This window comes from Coenobita brevimanus, chromosome 93, assembly GCF_032717465.1.
Source record: "Coenobita brevimanus isolate Jiangsu-jjx chromosome 93, ASM3271746v2, whole genome shotgun sequence".
Taxonomy (NCBI): Eukaryota; Metazoa; Arthropoda; class Malacostraca; order Decapoda; family Coenobitidae; genus Coenobita; species Coenobita brevimanus.
This window is the reverse complement of record NC_137046.1, coordinates 31,011,418-31,036,037: the sequence shown is the minus strand read 5'-3', so window position 1 is coordinate 31,036,037 and position 24,620 is coordinate 31,011,418. Positions and strand designations below refer to the sequence as shown.

Below are 24,620 nucleotides of genomic sequence, written 5' to 3'. Positions count from 1 at the left end.
CTTCCAAACTCCCAATCTTGCTTACAGAACTATCTAGATATTTAAAAGTATTCACAGTTTCTATTTCCTGACTATCCTACTTCACCATGCACTCATTTACTTCACATCTCTTACGAAACAGTAATTCTACTGTAATTTTTTTTTTAAAACATGCACTTCCAGGCTCATTCATCAAGCATTGCAACCCTCATTCAACAGTAAAACTGTCTACAAAATAGGAGAGGCTGTGCCTACCAGACAGTGCTGATGCCATGTCTGTCCCTGGCCATATATAGCCTGACACTCCCACCTGCAAAGTACCAACTCATTTTTGTCTGTGTTGCAACAACAATAATCACTCGATTATCCAGACGTTCTGTATCCTGACATGCTCCGTATCTGAACGTTAGGCCTTGCCTCTATTATTTCCGTATCAGGATTTTTTTGTCCATACTGAGCTTGAAATTTCCGACATCACTGGTTGGGCGGCCAACAAATATAAAAAACTGGTTGGGTAGCCAGCTGGTTTCTCTAGCCAAGTGTGGGCAATAGGCCCTACCCCACCAGCTGAGCAAAAATGGCTGTCTGCCTCCTCACCGAACAGTCGAGGTCCCCCTGCCACCTGGATCATTTGGAGACTACCGGCCACACACGAGTAATACAGATCCTAACCCATGAGCTGAGCAAAAATGGCTGTCCACCTCCTACCAAATGGTCAAAGTCCCCTGGCCAGCCAGATCACTCAGATGCTTCCAGGCACACGCAGCTGTCTGCCTTCCCACCAAATGGTCCACGATGTCTGGCCGGCAAGATTACCCAGATGCTTCCAGAGGCCAAGATGTACATGGATCCAGTGTTGCTGTTGCATGGCAACATTTGCCTGGCTAAGCGAAATTGACCCTTGTGCTCATAGGTGAGTTTGGTGCTTTTTACTTGTATACTCATAGTCAAGCGGGGGTAGAGACATGGCAGAACTGTGTTCACGTGGCGGTACTGCACGTCAGTTCCTGCCTTTGTCTCACGAAAGTGGACGTGCTTGGCCGAGTTGTAACAATGGCCTCTTCCACTGTTGCATTTGTGGTGGTTCCCTACCTTCTTCAGGCCTTGATTTTCCTCTGTGGCATTCTCGCGTGTGTGATGATGGCCCCACCACGATCCTAGAAACAAAAGAGGAAGATTTTGCCTCTGGAGAAGAAGCAAGAGATATTAAGCAAGGTTGATCTGGGCTGGACCACTTCACGTATTCTGTGAGAACATGATCTGGCCCATTCAACATTGTTTGATGTCAAGAAATCACAGGCCATGCTGATTCAGTACGGATACGACTAAGGTGATGCCACTTGATAGGGCAACACGGAAGGTGATGTCTCAGCCCCGCAATGCTGTCATCGACTAGTTGACTTTGGTTTGGTTCCACCAACAACTGGACGCCAGCGTGCTTGTACATGGGACCGAGCTGAAGCTGGAAGCCAAGAAGTCTGCACACCTACACAACATGCACAACTTCGAGACATCTGAAAGTTGGCTCTTCTAGTTCAAACTTCGACATGGACTTATTGGCTGTATGACATGTGAAGAGACTTTGGATGCAACAGCAGAGGATGTTCAGCTATTTTGCCAGAAAGTGCAGTGTTTGATTGAGGATAATGATCTTGCTCTCGGTCAAGTGTACAATGCTGACGAAACTGGCCTCTTCTACCTCTCCTTGCCCACCAACACCCTGGTGGAAGACAGGGAGAAGACTGTGTCTGGTCAGAAGTTGTCCAAACAGCATGTTTTGGTTTTGTGCTGTGCCAATGCTACCGGGATGTACTGCCTAAAGTCTGATATTGCTGGATGCGCAAAACAGCCATGCTGTCTCTGTGGGTTGATGGATAGCCTGCCTGTTGTGTGGTACCATTCTGTGAAAGCCTGGTTTAACTGTAAGATCTTCAAAGATTGGTTCCAGAGACAATTTATCAAGGAGGTTATCCGTTATCAAATGGAGGAACTTGGCATCATTTGCGACCAAGCGATGGCACTCCTCATCCTTGACAGTGCCCCTGCACATCCGTCTGAGAAGGAATTGGTTGCTGATAATGATCATAGAGAGCATGTTTCTGCCACCTAATACAGCTGCTCTCATTCAACCAATGGTCCAAGGTGTATTGTGGCAGCAAAGAGACTGTACCACTGCAGGTTCCTCAATGAGGTGCAAGTGGTGCTAGAGGACGAGCAAAGGGTCGAATATGCTGAGCACCTGCACTGCAAAACAAAGTTGATGCCACTGAAGATTGCGATGGATCTGGGGTGCAGTCAGGGACACTGCCATCCTCCGTCAGAATTGTCACACCTATTGTCAGTCCAACACTGACTCTTTTTTCAAGCCTGCCACCCTCATGCATGCAAGCCCGTTCTCCTCACCACCACCATCTTGTCCCCATTCTTCACTCCCGCACTCACAACTGAGCACATCAACAGTCACTGAGTTGCTGTTAGACGTGAACTTGTGCTCTCTTCAGAGTCTCCTGAGGTGGGTAGGCCTCCATCGCCTCGACACACATCACTCATCACCCAGCTCCAGTGGATGGAGAAGGAGGAGGTTTCTGACATATGTTAAACTACACCAGCTGAAGACTAGCAGATTACAATGTCTGTCCACCATTCACTGGGTGGTAAGTACTGTGAATTTTTTTGGATTTTTATTGTTTATGCATTGTTTTTTTTAGTGTCTAGCATTCTATTGGATATTCCCACGCGTGTTTTGATGTCTATATAGCTGAAAGACCGTAAAACACTGCCACAGTTAATAGGGGTATTGTACATACATAGTAATTTGGGTATGGGTAGGTTATTGCTCCATATCCAGATTTTGTCCATACTCGGACGTACTGATGGCTCTATTATGTCTGATAACTGAGAGATAACTGGATTTTATATGGACACTTACTGCAGCCTAGTGTCTGCCATATATGTGGCCATGCAATTTTTCATGTTACTGCTCTCCTGGGTTTTAGTCTTCCACTTTACCAGTAAGTTCTTCCTTAACCACAGCTGCTGTTTATGAACAATTGTTTTAAATTCATTATGCAGCTGTATGTAAAGGAATATAATCAATGGCATCATAGCAAAGAAAAATGAAATTACTCATCTGTAAAGTAAGCATATACTGTTGACAAAAATACTCAAGCAACCTTATGTAGTTTGCACTTTTGCCAAAAATGAGTTTTTAGTGCACCATACAGTGGAGTAATCACACCAAGTCCAGGGTATATGTGCTAACTACCTGAAAGTGTTCATTGTATGAGTGGTTGCCAAATATGTATTACTTACTGAAATATACAGTAACTATGTGGAATTTGTTTACTACTCAATATTCTATATAATCCCTTAATTTCATCATGTTACATGATTACTTTGTGCTCTTTTTAATCTATCTATCTATCTATTGCCAGACGCCTCAATCCCGTTTGGGGTGGCCACAAACAAATTGCCTCCATGTTGCTCTGTCCCCCGCCATTTCACTGCCCTGCTCCCAACTCACACCCCCCTCTCTCATATACCTCTCCACCCCATCCCTCCATCTCATCCTCGGCCTCCCCCTCCCTCTTTCCCCCTCCACCTCACTCACAAACACTCTCTTCGTCAGTCTCTTGCTCTCCATCCTCTCCACATGGCCAAACCATCTCAGTGTGTTCCTCATAACACTTCCTATCACATCCACATCCACACCACAACGCTCCTTTATATCCTCATTCGTCAGCCTGTCTCTCCATGTGACTCCACAGGCTCCTCTTAAATAACTCATTTCCACTGCTCTCACTCTTGACTTATGTCCTACCAACAACGTCCAAGCTTCACTTCCATACGTTAGAGTTGGTATCACAATACTGTCATGTAGTAACTTTTTCACTTCCATGCTCACTTCCCTGTTGCTTATCACTGCTTTCAAAGAACCAGCAACCTTTCTTCCCTGCTGAACCCTTTCAAGCACTTCACCCTCCAAACCTCCATCCTTACTCATCACACTACCCAAGTACTTAAACGTACTCACATTTTCCAATTCCTCAACATCCAACCTCGCTGTACATTCACTGACTTCACCTCTCTCAAAGACCATCACTTTACTCTTCCCTACATTCACCTTTAGATTCCGTTTCTTACACACTCTCCCAAACTCATCCACCAAGCCTTGCAGCTCCCCTTCGTCTTCACTCAACAACACAGCATCATCTGCAAACAACAGATGTTTATTAAAAAATTTCCTACAAAATATTTGCTTGAAATGCCAAGGTATGGTGCTAAATGAATAAAGTTGCCCGCATAATTCAAAATGCTGTCAGTAATTAAGGACAGTATAAGGTATGTACCACGTTGAGTACACTGCTTCCCGTCCGATCAGCGAAGTTAAGCAACGTTGGGTCTGGTTAGTACTTGGATGGGTGACCACCTGGGAACACCAGATGCTGTTGGCATCCCTACGTGTCAAGTGGGGTTGGTGGAGGATTAGTGCTCCTCCCTGTAAAACAATTAACTCTGAGCCATTGGCCACCCCGTCTGGGATACATGGCGTCTGGCAATGAATGAATGAATAAGGTATGTTATAGTAAACGTGTATTTACAGCTTTCAACATACAGCACATAGTCCCTTATATGCATCAATGAGGAAATGTGCCAAGGTTGTATGGGGTAACTGTGGCTATGATACAGTCACACCCTGGAATGCGACTGGGTTACGTAAGTGAAAACAGATTGCATACCAAGAAATCGCATACTGTGGTCGATTGGGCATGGGGGCCACATAAACTAAAATCTCAAAAAACATGTCTGCCACCCACCTGAAGTATGTTCTGGGCCAGTATGAGTCGTTACCAAGGGCACCCCCCAGTGCTGGAAACCAGCAATGCAGTATTTTCCAAGTTACAATTTTCATTAATATCTCCACTTAATATTGCACAATGTTATTTTTTTGTGATAATGGTGGTGTTTTGATGTGCATATAAACAGTGAGTGGCCATCTTGTCTCACACATATGGCTGTCAGCTTCCAATGGAGGCACACATCCACATGGGATCACTGTTCTCGGACAGGGGAAATTATAGAAGCATGAAACTTTTAGGTGAGATAATGAAGGTAACGTAAAGAGTTCTAGAAGGTATAATTAGAGAAAGTGTGAATATTGATAAGATGCAGTTTGGGTTTATGTCAGGCTGAGGGACCAATGATGCCATATTCATTGTCTGACAGCTTTAAGAAAAATATATGGGAAAGAAAAGGGAACTGTACTGTACTTTGTTTTAGCTGATTTGGAGAAGGTCTTTAACAGTGTCCCTACAGAGGTGGTGAAGTGGGCAATGAGAAAGCTTGGGATCAAGGAGTGGCTGGTTAGGGTGGTTATGGTCATGTATGTGGGTAAGGGTGAGTGGAGATTTGAGTGATGAGTTTTCCATGAATGTTGGTGTGAACTAGGGGTCAGTTTTGAGCTCCTTGTCATTTATCTTGGTACCTGAAGCTCTCTCACATGACATAAGAAATGGACTCCTGTGGAAGATGTTGTTTGCTGATGATTTGGTGCTGAATGCAGAGAATGAAAAGGAGGCAGCAGAAGGATTTAGGAAGTGGAGAGATGGTATGAGGCACAAGGGCTCAAATGCAGATAAACCAATAGTGATCGTATCTAAGGCTGGAGGTGGTACTGTCAGAAAAGAGCAAGAGCAGCCATGTGCGATTTGCCACAAGGGCGAGGGAAGTAATTCCATCTTGTGCAATGTCTGTGATAAGTGGGTGCATAGGAGATGTAGTGGTATTAGAGGCAGACTGCAAAATAATGCTGATTTCATGTGTGTGGTGTGTCGGGGAGAGTAGGTGGAGATTGTCAGGCATGAAAGGATTGAATTTGCTGGTGAGTCTCTTGAATGAGTGGAAGAGTTTGTTATTTGGGAAACATGTTATGTGCTGGAGGTGGGGTTGGAGTGAGGAGTGGTTGGAAGAACTTCAGGGAGCTGTTGCCTCTTCTGACACTGACAGGGCTCTCCCTCCATGCTAAGGGATCTTTGTATGCAGCATGTGTTAGGATTGTAATGTTGTTTGGCAGTAAGACCTGGGCAGTAATGGACAAGGATATTCGCAGGCTCAAACATACAGAAATTACAATGATTAGGTGGATGTGCAGTGCATCCCCGAGTGTGGGGCCCGGGGGGGCTAGGTTTATGATGGAAGAGTTGAGGGGTTGGATGAGACTGGAGTGTATTAATGTTGTGATGAGGTGAGGTAGACTGACGTGGTTTGGGCATGTGGAGAGGATGGGGGATGATAACTGGGTGCAGAAAGTGAGAAATGTTAATGTTGGGGGTAGGGTTGTGATGGGTAGACTGAAAAAGACATGAGATGGGGTCATTGAGTGTGACCTCAGGGATAAGGGACTGAATAGGGAAGCTGCCAGAGATCGAGCAGCATGGACAGTCACCATTAGGTGACGAAGACCGACACATGCAAGCATGTTGGAGTCTTCAAAAACGAAAAACAAAACATTAGCTCGAAACTGGGTATATGTTTTTACTGATAATCTATCAATGAAAGGCATAACTGTATTAATGCATGCAATAGTGGTAATAATTGTTGTGAACATATTTCACACACTAAAAACAACTAGCCAATGTTCTTTGTTAATTTACAGGTAAATTCCAATATGACAGTGTGGACTTACTGTACAAGCCCTGACTGTGGGATGGATGGAAAAGGATGATTACTGGTATTTTCCAATGTGCTTTCCAGGCAGAGGCCATGGAAAAAACTATCGTTATCTACATGTATTACACTGCCTGACTGAGCCAGAACACACTGCATGGGATGTTCATGTTTTTCATAAACTATAATCATAGAAAGTGAAGTCTGGGTTTCTGATTTACAAGGAGCCTGAGGTCACACACATTCCCATCACATCTATGGAGCGGACTGTTTTGAAATGAGAGAAAACTGAGTTTGTGAAGGGGAGACTCATGTTTAAAGATATTTTTTGTGCCAAGGGTCTCATTGTACACTAAATTTTTTACTCTGGGATGCTGTCAATACATTTTTATTAGATTTAACAATGATTCTGTGTATGCTACATGATTTTCAAATATTTCATAAAGTTCTGTTCTCACCATTGTATGATTTTCTATTATCTCATAAAACTCTGTTCTCAGCAGTGTTTAATGTTTGTTTAAAGGTTTAATTGCCACTGGCAAACAGTGTTTATGTATGAAAATAGTTTAATTTTATAAAGACCAAGACAACTGCTCCAAGGCATGGGGCAATCGTGCCATCATAATTTCCTATATATCAGTGAAGATACTGTTTTGTGCTGTTTTGTAAAGAAACTCTGTTTTCACAAAACTATTTCCTCATACATATACCTATAACTTGTGGCAATACTCTGAAGCAAGTCTCGCTTGTACAATACCCTCGCATCCAGTACGATATTTTTGTCAGACAGTACTACCGTACTGGACTAAATCCATACTGGACAAACAACAGACCTTATGGGAAATATCAAATATGTCAGACAAGCCTTGAAAAAGTCCCCCCCATATTCAACTTAACTACATTTTGACACAACTAAGATTTTGCCAACCTTTAAGATGAGTGGTAATGGGCTTGTGGGTGGAAGGAGGAGAGGTTTCTGAGGTTGTAAAAGGTCCTACTGATCCCCTGGAGGAGGGCCTTCAGCATCCTGAGGAGGTCTCTCTGCCTCAACCTCTCTCATAAATCCCTCATAGTCACATGTTGATACATCGTCTTCTTCGTAATCAGAGAGAAGTGCAATACTGCAATTTGAGTGGCACATGTCATGAGTCACAAGGAAGGCATCTTGGACTGATGCAGCAGTACTGGGGAAACGTTCTTCAACGTTGGCCATCTTCCCACGTGCACAGGTAACAGTACTGGATGCAGCACGTCAGTACTAGATAAGAACTCCTCAGATTTGGCCCACTTTGTGCGGCCGATCCATACTAGCCCAACAAATCCGTACTACAGTACGGTAATAAAGTATTTTATTTTTTTGCCAACTGTACTGGAAAAGAATAGTAGAGGATAAATGCGTACTGGACGTGAGGGTACTGTAGTTTCTATTTAAAAAAAAAAAAAAAAAAAAAAAAAAAAAAAAAAAAAAAAGGGAATATTACCCAAGCGTATGATAACTGATGTTTGCGGTTGAAGTACGGTGCTAGTTCCTTCTAGAGAACACTGTTTCTGCTTGTTCTTTGGGTAAACTGCAACATACATCAATAGAGAATGTGGCTCTGACCATGAAATACCGACCTCAATAGAGACCTCACACTGAATTTCCGGTGCATAATTTACTGGTGCTTATCATGGGTAAAGTGCAGTAGATACTCTTGTAGAAATTTGTATATGCACATTTCAGCATGCCTATTCCACCCCAAGCATGCTCATATACCAGGTTCTTGATGAACTTTTACTTATTTATCTATCTACCTACTCCCATACACCTTGATCCCATAAAGGATGGCTATAAATAAATCGCCTCCATGTCGCCCTGTCTTCTGCCCTTTGGCTGCCCTCCCTCTGATACACAACACCCTCTCTCATTTATCTCTCCACTCCTTCCCTCCCTCTCATCCCCAGTCTCTCCCTTATAAACATACTCTCTTCTAGTCAGTCTCTAATTCTCCATCCACTCTACACAGTCAAAAATCCACTACAATACCACAACACTCCTGTCTGTCTCTCCATGTAACTCCACATGCTCATCTCAAATAAATGAAGAAAAGAAAAAAATCATCATTATCTTCCGGACATCCTTTCCCTAGAATAGGGTGAGGAGTAGCAACATCCAGACAGCCTAAGTCTGCCCCATTAAATGGGCCATGCTTCCACTCACTCATCATTCAAACCCATGGAATCCTGGCTCCATCAGATAGGTAAATTATATACATACATATATATATATATATATATATATATATATATATATATATATACTGTATATATATATACAGTATATACAGTGGGCTTGCACAGTGCGCGAGAGATTGGGCGGTGCACGAGTTCGCGCACTGGGAATTCGCGTACTAGGAATACATAATCTTATGGGAATAATTACATATGGGCGGTACCCCCTCATACCTGGACATTTTTTGGCCCTTAGAGACATAATAAAGGTCATATGTTTCAGACATTGTACTAAAGCTATAGCTACAATAACAAAAATATGGGTAGTCACCTTAACAACAGTAGACAACAGACCTGATGACCTTAAATAACAGGGGTTCCGAGGCGCGGCAACACTTACAGCGCCGCACTCCCCACCGCACCAATACTTCCCTCCGCAGACTCCTCTTGATCATCTTCCTCAGGAGCATCAAAGTCACTCACTTCGCCCATAAACCCTTCAAAGTCCAATGCTGACACTTCTGACACTGCATCCTCTTCATCCTCAACAGGAACAGGAGTTGATGATGTCGATGGTTCCGCTATTTCACCAACTTGAGCCTGCTGTGTGTAGCGTGTTATGAGCGTCTGTCTTCTCCTGTTTATTTCTTCCCTGTGCCTGTCTGTGTAGAAACGGAAGAGTTTGTCGATACCAACCAGAAGTTCCTCCGTTCTTAGGTTGCTCACTTCCTGTTCCTTCACCTCTTCCTTGAGCTTATCCATGGCAGCAAGGATCTTGCTAATGTTTGACATACACAGCTCAGTCCTGCCTTCCATCACGCTAGGCTGCTCAACTTGACTCTGTCTGGAGCATCAACATGACGACACATGACGCGCTTTGTGAGAGGTGGTCGTGCACTAGTAGAAAATGGCATTTTTGATCCACTCCTTGCCTCTGCCTCGCGTTCTGTGCGGTAAACTCGCGTATTGAAGGGTTTTTGGTTATGATTTTTGGTCACTCGTGCACAAGGCGAATCGCGCACTGCGGTGACGCGCACTGTGTGAGCCCACTGTATATATATATATATATATATATATATATATATCATTTCGTTTACTTTTTGAAGGCTACAACATGTTTGCCTATGACCGTCTTTGGCCACCTAATGGTGGCTCTCCATGCTGCTTGATTGCTGGCAGCTTCCCTGTTCAGTTCCATATCCCTGAGGTCACACTCAATTATCTCGTCCCACGTTTTTTTGGTCTATCTCTCACAGCCCTACCCCTAACATTAACACTTCTCACTTTCTGCACCCAATTATCATCAACTATCCTCTCCATGTGCCCAAAGCATCTCAATCTAACTCTCCTCATCACAACACCAATACACTCCAACCCCATCCTATCCCTCAACTCTTCCATCATAAACCTAGTCCCCCCAGGCCTCACACTCAGGGATGCACTGCACATCCACCTAATCACTGTAACTTCTGTATGTTTGAGCATGCAAATATCCTCTCCTTTACTCCCCAGGTCTCATTACCATACAACATTACACTCCTAACACCTGCTGCATACAAAGATCCCTTAGCATGAAGGAAGAGCCTCTCAGTGTCAGGAGAGGCAACAGCTCCCTGAAATTCTTCCAATCACAGCTCACTCTAGCCACAGAGCTAGCGCCAGCCCCACCTTCAGCATATAACATGTTTCTCAAATAACAAAATTCTTCCACACACTCAAGAGACTCACCATCATGTTCAATCCTTTTTCACCTTACAATCTCCACCTGCTCTCCCCAACACACCACACACATGAAATCAGCATTATCTTGCAGTCTACCTCTAATACCACTACATCTCTTGTGCACCGAATTATCACAAACACTGCACAAGATGGAGTTACTCTCCACATCCTTGAGGTAAATAGCACATGGCCACTCTCCCTCTTCTTTGACTGTATTGCCACCAAGCCTAGATATCATCACTTTTGTTTTATCTGCATTTACCCTTAAGCCCTTGTGCCCCATACCATCTCTCCACTTTCCTCTGCCTCCCCTTCATTCTCTGCCATCAACACCAAATCATCAACATACAACATCTCCCACGGGAGTCCATTTCTGAAGTCACGTGAGAGGGCTTCAAGTACCATGATAAACAACAAGGGACTCAAAACTGTCACCTGATGCACACCAACATTCACAGAAAACTCATCACTCAAATCTCCATTCACTCTCACCTGGATGCAAGCACCCACATACTGTACATGGCCATAACCATCCTAACCAGCCACTCCTCCAACCCAAGCTTTCTCACTGCCCACTTTACCACCTCTCTAGGGACTCTGTCAAAGGCCTTTGCCAAATCAACAAAAACAAAATACAGATCCCTTTTCTTTCCAATATATTTTTCCTGAAGCTGTCGAACAATGAATATGGCATCAGTGGTCCCCCTGCCTAGCATAAACCCAAACTGCATCTCATCAATATTCACTCTTTCTCTAATCATACCCTCTAGAACTCTCTCCATTACCTTCATTATCTGATCTAAAAGCTCTATACCTCTATAATTTCCTCTTTCCAGGGCATCACCCTTCCCTTTGTACACATTTACAATTACATTCTTCAGCCAATCATCTGGGAGTGTGTAAGAAATGGAATCTAAAGGTGAAAGAAGGGAAGATTAAATTTATGGTTCTTTGAGAGAAATGAAGTCACTGAATGCACAGTGAGACTAGATGATGAGGAAATGGAAAATGTGAGTGCATTTAAGTACTTGGGTAGTGTGCTGAGTAAGGATGGAATTTGGAAGATGAAGTGCTTGAAACAATACAGCAGGGAAGAAAGGTTGCTGGGTCTTTGAAAGTCGTGATAAGAAATAGGGAAGTGTGCATGGAAGTAAAAAAGTTGCTGCATGATAGTGCTATGATACCAACTCTAATGTATGGAAATGAAGCTTGGACTTTGTTGGAAGGACACAAGTAAAGAGTGAGAGCAGTGGAAATGAGTTATTTGAGAGGAGTTTACTGGAGTTACATGGAGAGACAGACTGACTAATGATGAAGTGAAGGAGCTTTGTGGCATGGATGTAGATGTGATAGAAAGCATTAGGAGAAATACACTGAGGTGGTTTGGCCATGTGGAGAGGATGGAGAGTGAGAAACTAACGAGGAGAATGTATGTGAGTGAAGTGGAGGGAGGGAGAGGGAGGGAGGGGCTGAGGATGAGGCGGAGGGATGGCGTGGAAAGGTATATGAGAGAGGAGTGTGAGCTGGAGGAAGGGCAGCTAAATGGCAGGGGATATGGCGACATGGAGGCGATCTGTTTGTGGCCACCCCTTATGGGATTAAGGCATCTGGCAATAGACAGAAAGATAGACAGATACGTGATGTGCATCCTATGTTCATCAGTGTCTTTATCTATCAGTTTTATGCTAGGCCATTACTACCTATAATTACTTACCTAAACTTTACTATTCCATAAATTTTACTGGGGACACCAAAAAGAACTGGTATTTACTGGAGCTGCTTATGCTGGTTATGTAAAAGTCCTGCATCACACGTACACATGCTACGTTAGGGTGCTCACCATTCATTCACTCAATGCAGAGCTGCCTTCAGATGATTCTGTTTCCCACAGCCCATGAAACTACAGTAATCCCTCTACTATTCGATGTAATAGAGCCAAAGGCATGTCCAGAAAGTGGTCCCGTCCGGAAAGTGGGCTTCTGCCTGTTGGACTGGTACTTATGACCCTAACCCAGCCTAACTCTGAAAGCCACCTAAATAACTCCCTACCGGACATGCATAGCACTTATTTAAACCTATTTAAGACCCTTTTCACACCAATAATGGACATAAAGCATGAAATAAATGAAAAGGAACCAGAGAATGAGGAATTAGAAGTGGGTATGGAAAATACTTAGGCCTAGCAGTGTACAGGGTACTGTACTTACAGCACGTCTGTGGCTGCCTCCTTTAACTCTCTAAGGCTCTGGTAGTTTTGAAAGTGCTCTTGAAGCACATATAGTATCTCAGTGTTGTGCTACACTTAATTCTTTGCACTGTGTTATAATTGTTTAACACTGCACATTCTTCTTAACTGCACCACGCCAGTTTCAACCGCCAGTTTCGACCACCACTTTGCACTCCACACTCACTCCACACTTAATCCTTTGCACTCTAAATTCTAATTTCTTAACACTGCACAACACTGTAAATTCCCATGTGGTCTAGTGGCAAGGTATTGCAGTTTATTCACTGTTTATTCATAAAAAATGAGCACGTGTGGTACCCACTGGGATGGACATCTTTCCTAAATGAAGGTTAGGCAGTAACTGGAGACAGAATTGCCAGATCTGAACTTGGCCACATTACCAAACTCCTCAATTTTCATTACCAAATTTAACTTTTCATTACCAAATTCTTTAAGGAAGCATTTATTCTTCACTAATTATATGTACAAATGGATATAATCACTCTCCTAATAAGCAGCAGCATGTTTATTTTTGCTCTATGTATGCTAGCAGATTAATCAAAGAAAGAAGACAGTCCACTGTCTCCATTCTCTATATTTTCATACATGTGAAAAATCTGTTTGGTAATGGATCATGCTGATTCACTACCTAATGAACTTTTCAGTACCAAATTGGCCCACATTTGGTAATGAAAAATACCAAATGGCAACCGTGACTGGGGAGGGGGGAGGAAGGAAGGGGTGAAGGGGCTGTGGTGTAAACAGCTGTTTGGCACGGCATGGCGCGCGGCAATTTCAAATTATGGGTGGGAAAAAATTCGAATTTTGAGGGGATTTTTTTCTTTTTTTTGGCCATTTTTGGGTTCCGAAGGTCCAGGCTCACAATGTCTGGTAAGTGAGGAGCCCGGAAAGTGGGCGTCCAGAAAGTACAGGGATTACTGTATTAATTGTGCTCGATGATAACCATAAAACTTTATGGCACTTGGTGGTCTAATGGATTAAGGTGCTGCAACTGGAAAAGTTTACAACCAAGAGTTGGTTACAATGTATTCCTTACAAAATGTTACACAAGGTCATGAGGTTGATCACCCTTGCCTTAAATATCATGGCCGCATAGCTTGGCCTCAGGCTCCTATGCCCCTGATGGGGTAAAAAGAATTGCATCATAGATAGATGGTGTCAACTACTTAGACCACTTCCAGTATTTGCAGATTTGCCTACTGTTTTACCTGGATGGTTTGGGGGAAATTATGATCCTTTAGCAGTGAACCTTCTCTATCAACTAGACTCTTAGCTTTCCTGTCACTAAATCAGGGGAAGCCATTAAACTGGCAGGTTACAGAATAGCACCCCTCATTTATTAGCTCAACAGATTTAGTGTCTTTATTATAGCCCTCCTACCTGCTATGCTAACCTCTGCTTCAAGTGCTCTTTCTCTCTTTCTAAAGGCACCCTGGAGAAACAGGAAGTTTTGCCAGAGACAAAAGATGATCAAGTTGTGCTTAATAGCCCCAACAGTGAGAACACTGTTAAGTAAGGGAAGATCTATATCAATGGAGTACTGTATTTCGTGTCTGGTAGATGCTGCAGTGTAACTTTTTTTTTTTTTTTTTTTTTTTTTTTTTTTACCAGTGATTATAAGACAAGGAAGACTTATCTAAACATAGCGCTGATATTACAACTTTCCAGGCACTACATCATCAAGTCAATAATGATGAGATTTACTATAAAACCAGTGAAAAAGAGGGATGCTTTCCTGTGGTGGCACTGATGAAACCAGGAAGCTCTGCTACCCAGTTAAAAAACATCCTTCATTTCCTTCCCTATCCTCTGCAAGGAGGATGATACACTGCAGGAAAAGATAACTTCAGGATGAAGTTCCCTGGATTCATATTCAGATGAACCTGGAATTGCAGTAACAAAGACAATAACAATTTCTAAAATGAACTATTTTCTGTTAACTACCACTCAAATGACAGGTAAATGGATGTGCCAATCTTCCACTACCCGTATTTTCCATATATATTACGCTAGAAATATATTTTTAGGTCAGTCTCACTGCTCATTAATGGTGTGCTTTGAATCTTTTTCAAAATCATTAATGTTTACTGAAAAACTTACTGTCACTGCAGATTTTAACAATAATCCTAATCATATCCCCACTGAACCAACCTGTCTGCCTGCCTCCCTCCCTCTTTCACACATACACACTTCCACATAACACTGACTTTAAGTAGATTTTACTGGACAGTCTGATGCACTACTTTAAGTTCAGGTGAGATTGCACTTTGACTGAAGAACAAATTAGATAACTTGATCCCAACAGGATATGATTAAAGGTTATTGCTGTGGTACAGCAAGAAAGTACAAAATAGAAAGGGGCCTAGGGGAGCAGTGCAACACTCTGTGCAACCTCTGACCCAGACTGATGACCTTCACCTTTGATCAATCTACACCAAAATAACATATTATGTCAACTTTGATCCAAATTGGCTGATGCACTCATGAGCTACTTTGTTACCATAAATATGCATACAGATGTACACATGTAAACATATTTAACCACAACTGCACTGATATCAAAGAAAGAGAAAAAGCCACTAAATTTTCCAAGCATATTATAAAATCACATACACTATATCCTAAAGTTGATTACTGAAGCTTGCTTCCTCAGCAAAAATATCCCAACCCCTCCACATCTCTCTACACAAACAGGTACACACAAATGCACATGCATACCCACACCAACACTCACACATGCACGCACGCACGCATGTGTGCATGCATGTGCACACACACACACACACACACACACACACACACACACACACACACTCTCTCTCTCTCTCTCTCTCTCTCTCTCTCTCCACTAAACATCTACACAAGAACTGCATGTTATTTTGCAGTGACCATCTCACTGACTATACCATTCACACATACCCTCACCTGAGTTATTTTAATACTTAAGCAATAAAGCTATTGTCAATTCCCATACACACACAAACACACAAAATAAATAAATGAAGATAAATAAAAATGCAACCCTTGCCAAGTACGTCCACTTGGGTTTCACCCTTTTAGCTCCGGTACTTGTCTACTCTTTAGATACTTCTACAATGTGTTCACTTCTCAATTTCATGGACTCACTTAGCCATCTTCCTTGTCATCCATGTTTCATATCTACTAACAGATTCCACTTTTATTGCCTTAGTCATTTACTTATTTCACTAAGTAGTAATGCCATCTACAGACATCCTCATCTATCCTCTGATCAAAAGAATTACTGAATTCTTAAATCACATCACTTGTGTATCTCATGATTTCTAATCCTATCCATTTATGCAGCAAATATACATTCCCTTAACAGCTCCATTTCCACTGATTCACTATTTTTTTTTTTTTGCCACACCAGTTCCTCATACTCACATAGGAATGATAGCACTGTAGAAACATTCACCCTTACAATCTCTGCACTGTACTCACATCTGAGTTTCTCATCAACACATTCACAGTACCCAGACACCTTTCCTCCTTGAACCAGTTCCAGTACGACGATTCTATTTCCTTTACAGTTACATCTCCCTTGGCTACCACTGTACCACTAAAATATTCACCCATCAATTCAGATGTGTTTCCATGCTCCTGCATACTATAATGAGTTATCTTCTCTTTACATCCATTAAAAAAAAAAAATACAAAGCAGAGAAAATACAAATTAAATGGATGTTTCACCTGAGTATCTATGGCACAAAGAAACACTATAAGCACCATGCACCATTCTGCATGCACCTTATTAAAAGGCAGCATGCACACAGTATTCCATGCATTAGTAGGAGAAAAGGTAACATTAAGTAAGAATTAGTAGCGAAATGTCACCTATTTTCAGTCTTGTTGTCTATCATATCAGGAATTATCATACTTTATCATAAATATTTTAGACTATACCACATATGTAATTCACCAAAATGGTTATGATTTTCCTGATTCTGCTAACAAGCTGCATAAACAAAATAATACAAATACAGGTATCTGGGGAGTAAATTCTAATGTTACTGCACATTGTAATCTGCAACATTTAGTATCCAGTATAATTCTTATAAAATACAGATTAGTTTTATGTTAATAAAGTAACGCAACCCAATGAAGTAACTGGGTATGGTAATGATACTGTTTTATACAGATAGTGATATATACCACGATAATTACAACAGGACTGTACACTGGTATGATTATTCATCAGCTTAGGATGCTTCCTGGCACCAATTCTGTAGCTATTTATTTTGCGAATTACGTATTATTCATATACACTGGTTATATATTTTCTACTGACAATATCATCATCATCATCATCATCATCATCTTCATCATCATCATATTAAGTTTCTATTGGCATTAACTGCATAAATGATATACAAGAAAATACTTATGCACCACCTGTAAATGTAAACTGGTAAGGAAAACATGCCAGAAGGCCTCCTAAACTGATGAGAATATGGTCAACTTACTTAAATTTCCAAAAAATGGCTACCACAGTGTTTGGCTAACTATGTCTTAGTATTATGCAACATAAAGTGGCCCTAAATAAAGGAAATCTTTTTTATTCCATATAAAACAATAGTTCCCATAATACAGAATTTGATATTGTACAGTCCATGAATTTTCTTTGGTGAGTGACATGAAGCTGACTAAAGACACTGCAGGAAAAATAAAAATGATAAACTAATACACCCACTTAGTCTTTTATAGTTGCTTCCCCTTCCCAAGATACTTCAAACTTTACACTTGAGTATAAACTCCTAATGTGTCCTCGCCTTCATCAGCAAATTACCATATATTGCTATCATAAAATAGCAAACACCTCAGGCAGATGCCATTCTTGACATTTCACTCTCGCCTGTCAACTACTGTATATGGTAAAACTCAGAAATGGTAAAAGTTAGGGAAAACATGAAGGGTGACTGGTTCTAATATCAGCTAGAAAGTGTAATCCCAAACATCAATTACTTCAATCTAGCTGAAGTAGCTGGTTACTTATCCTAAACTGACAGCCAAGTGCCACAATAATATTTATTTTAGGTAAGGGCAGGTCACAACTGTTACCACTTAAATCAGCAAGGTGTTGGATGTGCTGATAACTATAAAAAATGGTAATACTGAAGTGCAAGTGATGCCTTGGATAATGGGGCCCCTAACCCCCCACCCCACCAAAAGAAAAAGTAAATAAAGTAGTTCAGCTACAACTAAAATATTATTACCAAGTCAAGAAACAAAGTCAATGGAGTACACAATACAGTATAAATGCTCTAAGTAGTCAGTCAAATCTTTATTAACAAATACAATACTGTACTGTCAACCTCCAACTTGCACGGATTTGACTTGCATGACAATCAAACTATGACTTCAATCCATTTTGTGCAAATTTTTACTTATCCTGGCTGAGCCTGGTCAAATCCTCCCCTCCTCCATGACCCTCTGAGGCTTCAAATGTGATGTTCAGTGACAAATAGCCCACAAGCCTCATCCCAAAATGCATTACACCACCCTTGTCACCATTCCAGTTTGCACACAGGTTTCTCTTGATGGTCCTAGCTGTGCTACTTGCCACATGCCATCATAAGCCCCAGGTCCTTTTGTCTTCTTCTCTTTCTTTTTTGTTATGCACACTACCGTGAGCCTTGATTTGGAAATGGTAAAGGCTGGGGCAGGACAGCCTTCTAAACATTCACCTCTTGCTGGCCTAGTTCTGTGCCAGTCAAGCAGCATGGGCTTCACCACAGCTGGCTGCACAGAGAAGTCTCATCTACTGATACTAAAGACAATGACACCTTCCTTCCTGTGTTGATGTAATCAGAAGGAAGGTAACTATAAAGCAGTGCAGGCCTTCAAAATGGACAAGACTGGGCTAATTTTGGAAATGCCTACTTTCCTCTACCTTTTCTAACAATGGAATAAAGTCAGGCACTGGGCTTCAAAGCCAGCAAGAAGTACTGTACATCATCTTATTATGTGATAAAATAAATGCAAGCTTTGGCCACTGGTTCCCCTGTCCCTGGTTGCTTGTTGGTGTGAGCAACTGGGCACTGAAAGGGATCACAATTCAAAGGTGTGGGGCACAGCCAAGATGGTAACTCAGTGGTGTGATAAAGTATTTGTGTCCTGCTTCCCGTAACTGCTGCAACCAGCTTCATCCTCCTCTCCCTCACAAGTGACCTGGGACCAACCATTCACCACTGCACAGGACTCCTCAGATGATGATGCAAATGACTTTTGAGTTGCTTTCTGCCACCTCTACTGCCTAATGGAGGTGCAGAGGAGTTGGAGGCCTGTCCAAGCTCCTTCTCAGCCTGATATCCCCCCCCCCCCTCAGCACTAAGCCTGCCACTGTCATCTGTGTAGGTGAGTGTCTGTTCTATCTCTGATGAGTAGTATCTTGGAAAGCTTATCTGAAGGCATGCATGGCCACACAAAGGTTCTTAGGAAAAAAGTTGGGGTCCAGCTGAAGAATAAGATAACAAATTAGCTCTATTGCCTGACTTGTGTGGATCCATTCTGTGCTAAATAATGAGCATATCTTGGTCTGTTTAACCCATTAAATAAAAACTAATTTGTTACCCACATCTCAAGCGTATCTGCCGCTTCCCCCTAAAAAACAAGCATGACCCCAACTTGTTTACTGATATGCTTTCTGTGTAAAGATACAACCTACTATTCTGGGGAAAAACAAAACATACAACATTAACAGTTACTATCACTACCATCAAGCTTACATTCTCTCTCTCATCCAGATGTAACCCTTATGATAAGTGTGGCACAAGGGTTAACTTTTGTTGTTCCAACTTTGCAGCTCCCTTACCATCTCCCTCCCTTTCCTCCTTTTCTCTTTCTTGCTCTGTTACTTCTCTCCCTGTCTCTTATTCTCCTCTTTATGCCCTCTCCTGTCATGTCCAAAAGATTTGGAAAAATGGAAAATAAGAATAATAGGGATTTTGCATACCGTGTTTGGCAGTAACCACTTTTTTTATCTGTCCCCCTTCTTCACCTCCTCCATCCTTCTCCATGTTTTCCTTCTTTTGCCCCCTTCCTCCTTTATTTTCTCCTTTCTAACTTTTGTTGGTTTACTGCTACAGTAGACCCTTACTTTAACCCTTTAACCGCGGGTGTCATTCCAGAATGACGTTGCAAAAACTGGACCAAACCGCGGGTGTCATTCTCGAATGTTTGTGAATATTTTGAATACCCCGCGTTTTTTCCGTGCGCCAATTGTTTCAAGGGAGAGTAGCTATTAAGTTCTTTCACTCCAGCCGACCCCCACCTCCCTCTTCCCCCCCCAGGGGCCCCACCTCCCACCCCCTGGGCCCCCCACCCCACCCCTGACCAAGCACGCATCAGTATCTGTCCAGCTGTGTGAGTGACAACACATGCTGATGTGGCAGTGAAGTGCAGGCAATTACAGTGCCTTTTACCTGTCTCAGTGAACACAGAGTGGGTGTTTATCATATGTGCAGTGTTCATATATGTTTACAGTATTATTATCAGAATGTGATTGGCATTTGGTAATGGTGTGTGAGCGAAAAATAGTGATTACAACACCGCTGATGTGGCAATGAAGTGCGGGCAATTACAGTGCCTTTTACCTGCCTCAGTGAACACAGAGTTGGTGTTTATCGTATGTGCAGTGTTCATATATGTTTATAGTATTATTATCAGAATGAGGTTGGCATTTGGTAATGGTGTGTGAGCGAAAAATAGTGATTACAACACCGCTGATGTGGCAGTGAAGTGTGGGTAATTACAGTGCCTTATACCTGCCTCAGTGAACACAGAGTGGGTGTTTATCGTATGTGCAGTGTTCATATATGTTTATAGTATTATTATCAGAATGAGGTTGGCATTTGGTAATGGTGTATGAGCGAAGGTAATGGTGTGTGAGCGAAAAATAGTGATTTTACACCCCTCACTTCTAACGGCGCTGCCCGTCCTGTGAAAGTCAATAAAGTCATGAAACCTACATCAATGGAAAGCTGAAGGTTAGTACTTTCTAATGGTACCTTATTTTTTTCTCTAGCTTTATTCTGTGCAGAGTTATTAAGGTTTAAAGGTTTGATAACATTTGCCTGAAACCCCCGCGGGAGAGGACAGTCAGACCAAAACAATACCCGCGGTTAAAGGGTTAAAGAACCCAAATATAAAGAATTTCTGATTTATTAAATGCTTCTCTGCCCACTGAACTTTTTTCAGCTCTATTAAACAAGAGGTCAATAAATGGGGTGCATCATAAGGTTCTCTGAATTGCTAACAATGCATGGGGTGACTCACAAGTCACAACACAGATGCAAAGGCTGTTGTTTCTCCCACCCAACTGGGCTAGTTCGGAGATCTGCTGGCAGGAAAAAGACGAGCTGGGCTATTTGGGGGTTGCCTGGTAGGACTGGGTGGGACAGAGTCTGTGGACACATTGTATGACATATGATCAGCCTCAGTCTAGCCACATCTTTTGTTGTGTTCAGACTATCGCGCTTGCATCTCACGTATCTCAACTTTACCAAGTGTTTTCCATTTTGAAGAATGGCTTCTGGTAAGCAGTGTACAACCATCTATACTGGTACAATGTGCAATACATGTGTTTCCTATCCTTTTTATTCCAACCTGGCCTGAAACTGCCCATTCCCTATCATGACTTCTGAGTTGTAATAACAGATAAATTACTGTAATACTGTACAGTCACCCTAAGAAGTGATGGCAGAGTTTCAGACTGCTTTGGACACTCTGCACTGCCATGCGTTCTGTGAAAAGTTAGTGAATATAAGGTAAAAATTCTCTGCTTCATCATATCATATCGGGGAAAAAAAAAAATAATATATCATGCTAAGAATTATGAGAAATGAATAACATGAGGCAATGATATACTGGAAGCTAACCTGTATCATATGTTTTCTTGATCTGAATATGTAATGCATTGCTCCGCACATGGTGCACAGTATATCCCCGTGCACCTCATGTATTTATGTCCCTGGATTTCAAATACTGATGGTCTAGTTTCAAAGGCCGAATTAGGAAAATTCTTGTGAATGCAATATGCTACTTGTTTTTCAAATGTTATGGTGATGATATAGGAACTTAGTAAGGATGCAGCAAAAATGAAATTATTCCCAGTTAGGATACCCTACCCGAAGAGCTAGATCTTTTCTGCCTCTTATTCCTTGTCTCCCCCTAGCATATAACTGTTTTTTTTTTTTTTTTTTTTTTTTTAAATAACAGAACAGAGGAAGTAAAAACAAATGGAGAAAAGAAATAATCCATACACCAGATTACTGGTGTCCTCTGTTCATAAAATATCTGTAACAGTTAGACTTTTTTTTTTTTTTTTTTTTTTTTTTTTTTAATGCGAGGAAGAAGGAACCAAAGGCATGAGCCCGCAGTAACAGTTCCCTCCAAGAGAAAAACAAAATACAATAGAGAGCCAAATTCAAGATCCGATCATTTTGAGATGCCTGGACACACTACGTTTGAAAGACTGGAGATCATAGGCAGAAGGAAATACAGACAGAGGGAGACAGTTCCAGAGCTGACCTGTTGCATAAATGAAAGACTGGGAGTAACGGTTAACTCTTGCATTAGAGAGTTGGACAGAAAAGGGATGAGAGTTTGCTGCCAGACGGGTGCTATGCGCCCGTCGTAGAGGTGGAGGAATGCAAGCAGACAGGTCTGAGGAGCAGTGACCATTAAAGTAGCGATAGAAAAGAGATAAAGATGCAACAGTGCGGCGAAGAGACAGAGGTTGAAGGGAGTCAGTAAGAGGAGGAGAGTTAATGAGACGAAAAGCCTTTGACTCCACCCTATTGAGAAGAGCTGTATGTGGGGAGCCTCCCCACACATGAGAGTTGTACTCCACACAGGGGCGGATAAAACCCCTGTATAGAGTCAACAATTGTGCAGGGGTAAAGAAAGAGCGGAGTCGGCTTAGCACACCCAATCTCTTGGAAGCAGATTTTACAAGAGATGTAATATGATCTTTCCAAGATAAGTCCCGAGTAAATGAAACCCCAAGCATGTTCAAGGATGATGCAGGATTAATCTGAATATTATTAAACATTAGTGGGTATACCTGTGGAAGATTTTGTCGGGTTGATAGGTGTAAGAACTGAGTCTTAGATGCATTAAAGACAACCATATTATTTTTACCCCAGTCAGAGATATGAGCCAAGTCAGACATTAGGTGTGCCATAGCCTCATCCCTTGTTTCTTGAAGTAACTGCTGAGATGGGCGTTGCGGGAACCGAATGGAAAGGTGAAGGGTGGAGTCATCAGCGTATGAGTGGATAGGGTTAGATGTACAGCTTAGAAGATTATTGATGAATAAAAGGAAGAGAGTTGGTGATAGGACAGAGCCCTGAGGAACACCACTGTTGATAGATCTAGGAGAAGAACGATGGCCGTCTACGACAGCAGCTATAGAACGACCAGAAAGGAAGCTAGCGATGAAGGCACAGATAGAAGGATAGAAACCGTAGGAGGGCAGTTTGGAAATTAAAGATTTATGCCAGACTCGATCGAAAGCCTTTGAGATGTCAAATGCAATGACAAAGCTTTCGCCAAAGTCCCGAAAGGAGGATGACCAGGAGTCTGAAAGGTAGGTGAGAAGATCGCCAGTGGAGCGTCCCTGACGGAACCCATACTGACGATCGGAAAGAAGGTTGTGATAGGAAAGATGCCTTAAAATTTTTCTATTAAGAATTGACTCGAAAACTTTTGAAATACAGGACGTTAAAGCAATTGGACGATAGTTGGAGGGTTGGGAGTGGTCACCCTTCTTTGGGACTGGCTGAATGAGAGCAAACTTCCAGCAAGAAGGAAAGGTACAAGTTGACAGACAAAGGCGAAATAGTTTGCCTAGGCAGGGTGTAAGCACAGAAGCACAGTTTTTGAGAACAACAGGAGGGACCCCATCAGGCCCATATGCCTTGTTAGTACTGAGGCCAGTAATGGCAGAAAATACATCAACTGAAGAAATTTTAATGTCAGCCATGAGGAAGTCAGAGGGGGGAAGTGATGGAGGAACAGCACCGGAATCGTCTAAGGTGGAATTGGAGGAGAAAGTCTGTGCGAAGAGATCTGCTTTATCAGTAGAAGAAATAGCTACAGAACCATCAGAGTAGAAAAGAGGAGGGAAGGATGATGAGGTAAAGTTGTTAGAAAGATTTTTGGCAAGGTGCCAGAAGGAGCGGGAAGAATTCGAGTTGGAGAGTTGAGAGCATTTAGTATGGATGAAATTATTTTTAGTAGAGCGAAGAACAGACTTAGCACGATTCCGGGCAGAAACGTAAAGATTATGTGAACAGTTGTAGGTTGAAATTTGGAGGAAAACAACTCTGGGGAAGCGAGTTCCAGAGAGATGCAGTTCGGGGAATGCAAGAATTCTGATAGGCAGAAGTTCTGCAATATGGTTGAGTGACATTCCAGTCATGAGCGCTACCAGATGCCCGTGTAGCACGAGGGAAGGCATGGAGAGGTGGCACCATGGACGCAACTTCGTCTGAGCATTTGCCAAAAAAATATCTGTAAAATAATGCAAGGGAGGCAACATTCCTTCTTACTTGCAGGAGAGGTAGTTTATATGTAATGGCAGGGTTGTTAATGATTCTAACAGCTTTATTCTGAATTTTGTCTAGTTGTCTTAATGCAACCTCTCCACAACCATTCCACAAGGGTGAGCAATATTCAAGCTGAGAGTGCACATGACTCTTATAAATTATAGCTAACTGCTCATCGGCGAAGAAGTTACGGACTCTGTACAATAATCCAAGTTTCTTTGAGG

At 42.1% G+C, this 24,620-nt stretch overlaps 1 protein-coding gene and 1 pseudogene across 5 annotated transcripts in view; one reads left to right on the top strand and one right to left on the bottom strand.

Moving 5' to 3' along the window:
* Positions 1-24,620, bottom strand: part of LOC145412565 (putative monocarboxylate transporter 5) — a 473,562-nt gene that overhangs the window by 92,601 nt on the left and 356,341 nt on the right. The window lies entirely within an intron of this gene.
* On the top strand, positions 4,315-4,433 carry LOC145412665 (5S ribosomal RNA; annotated as a pseudogene).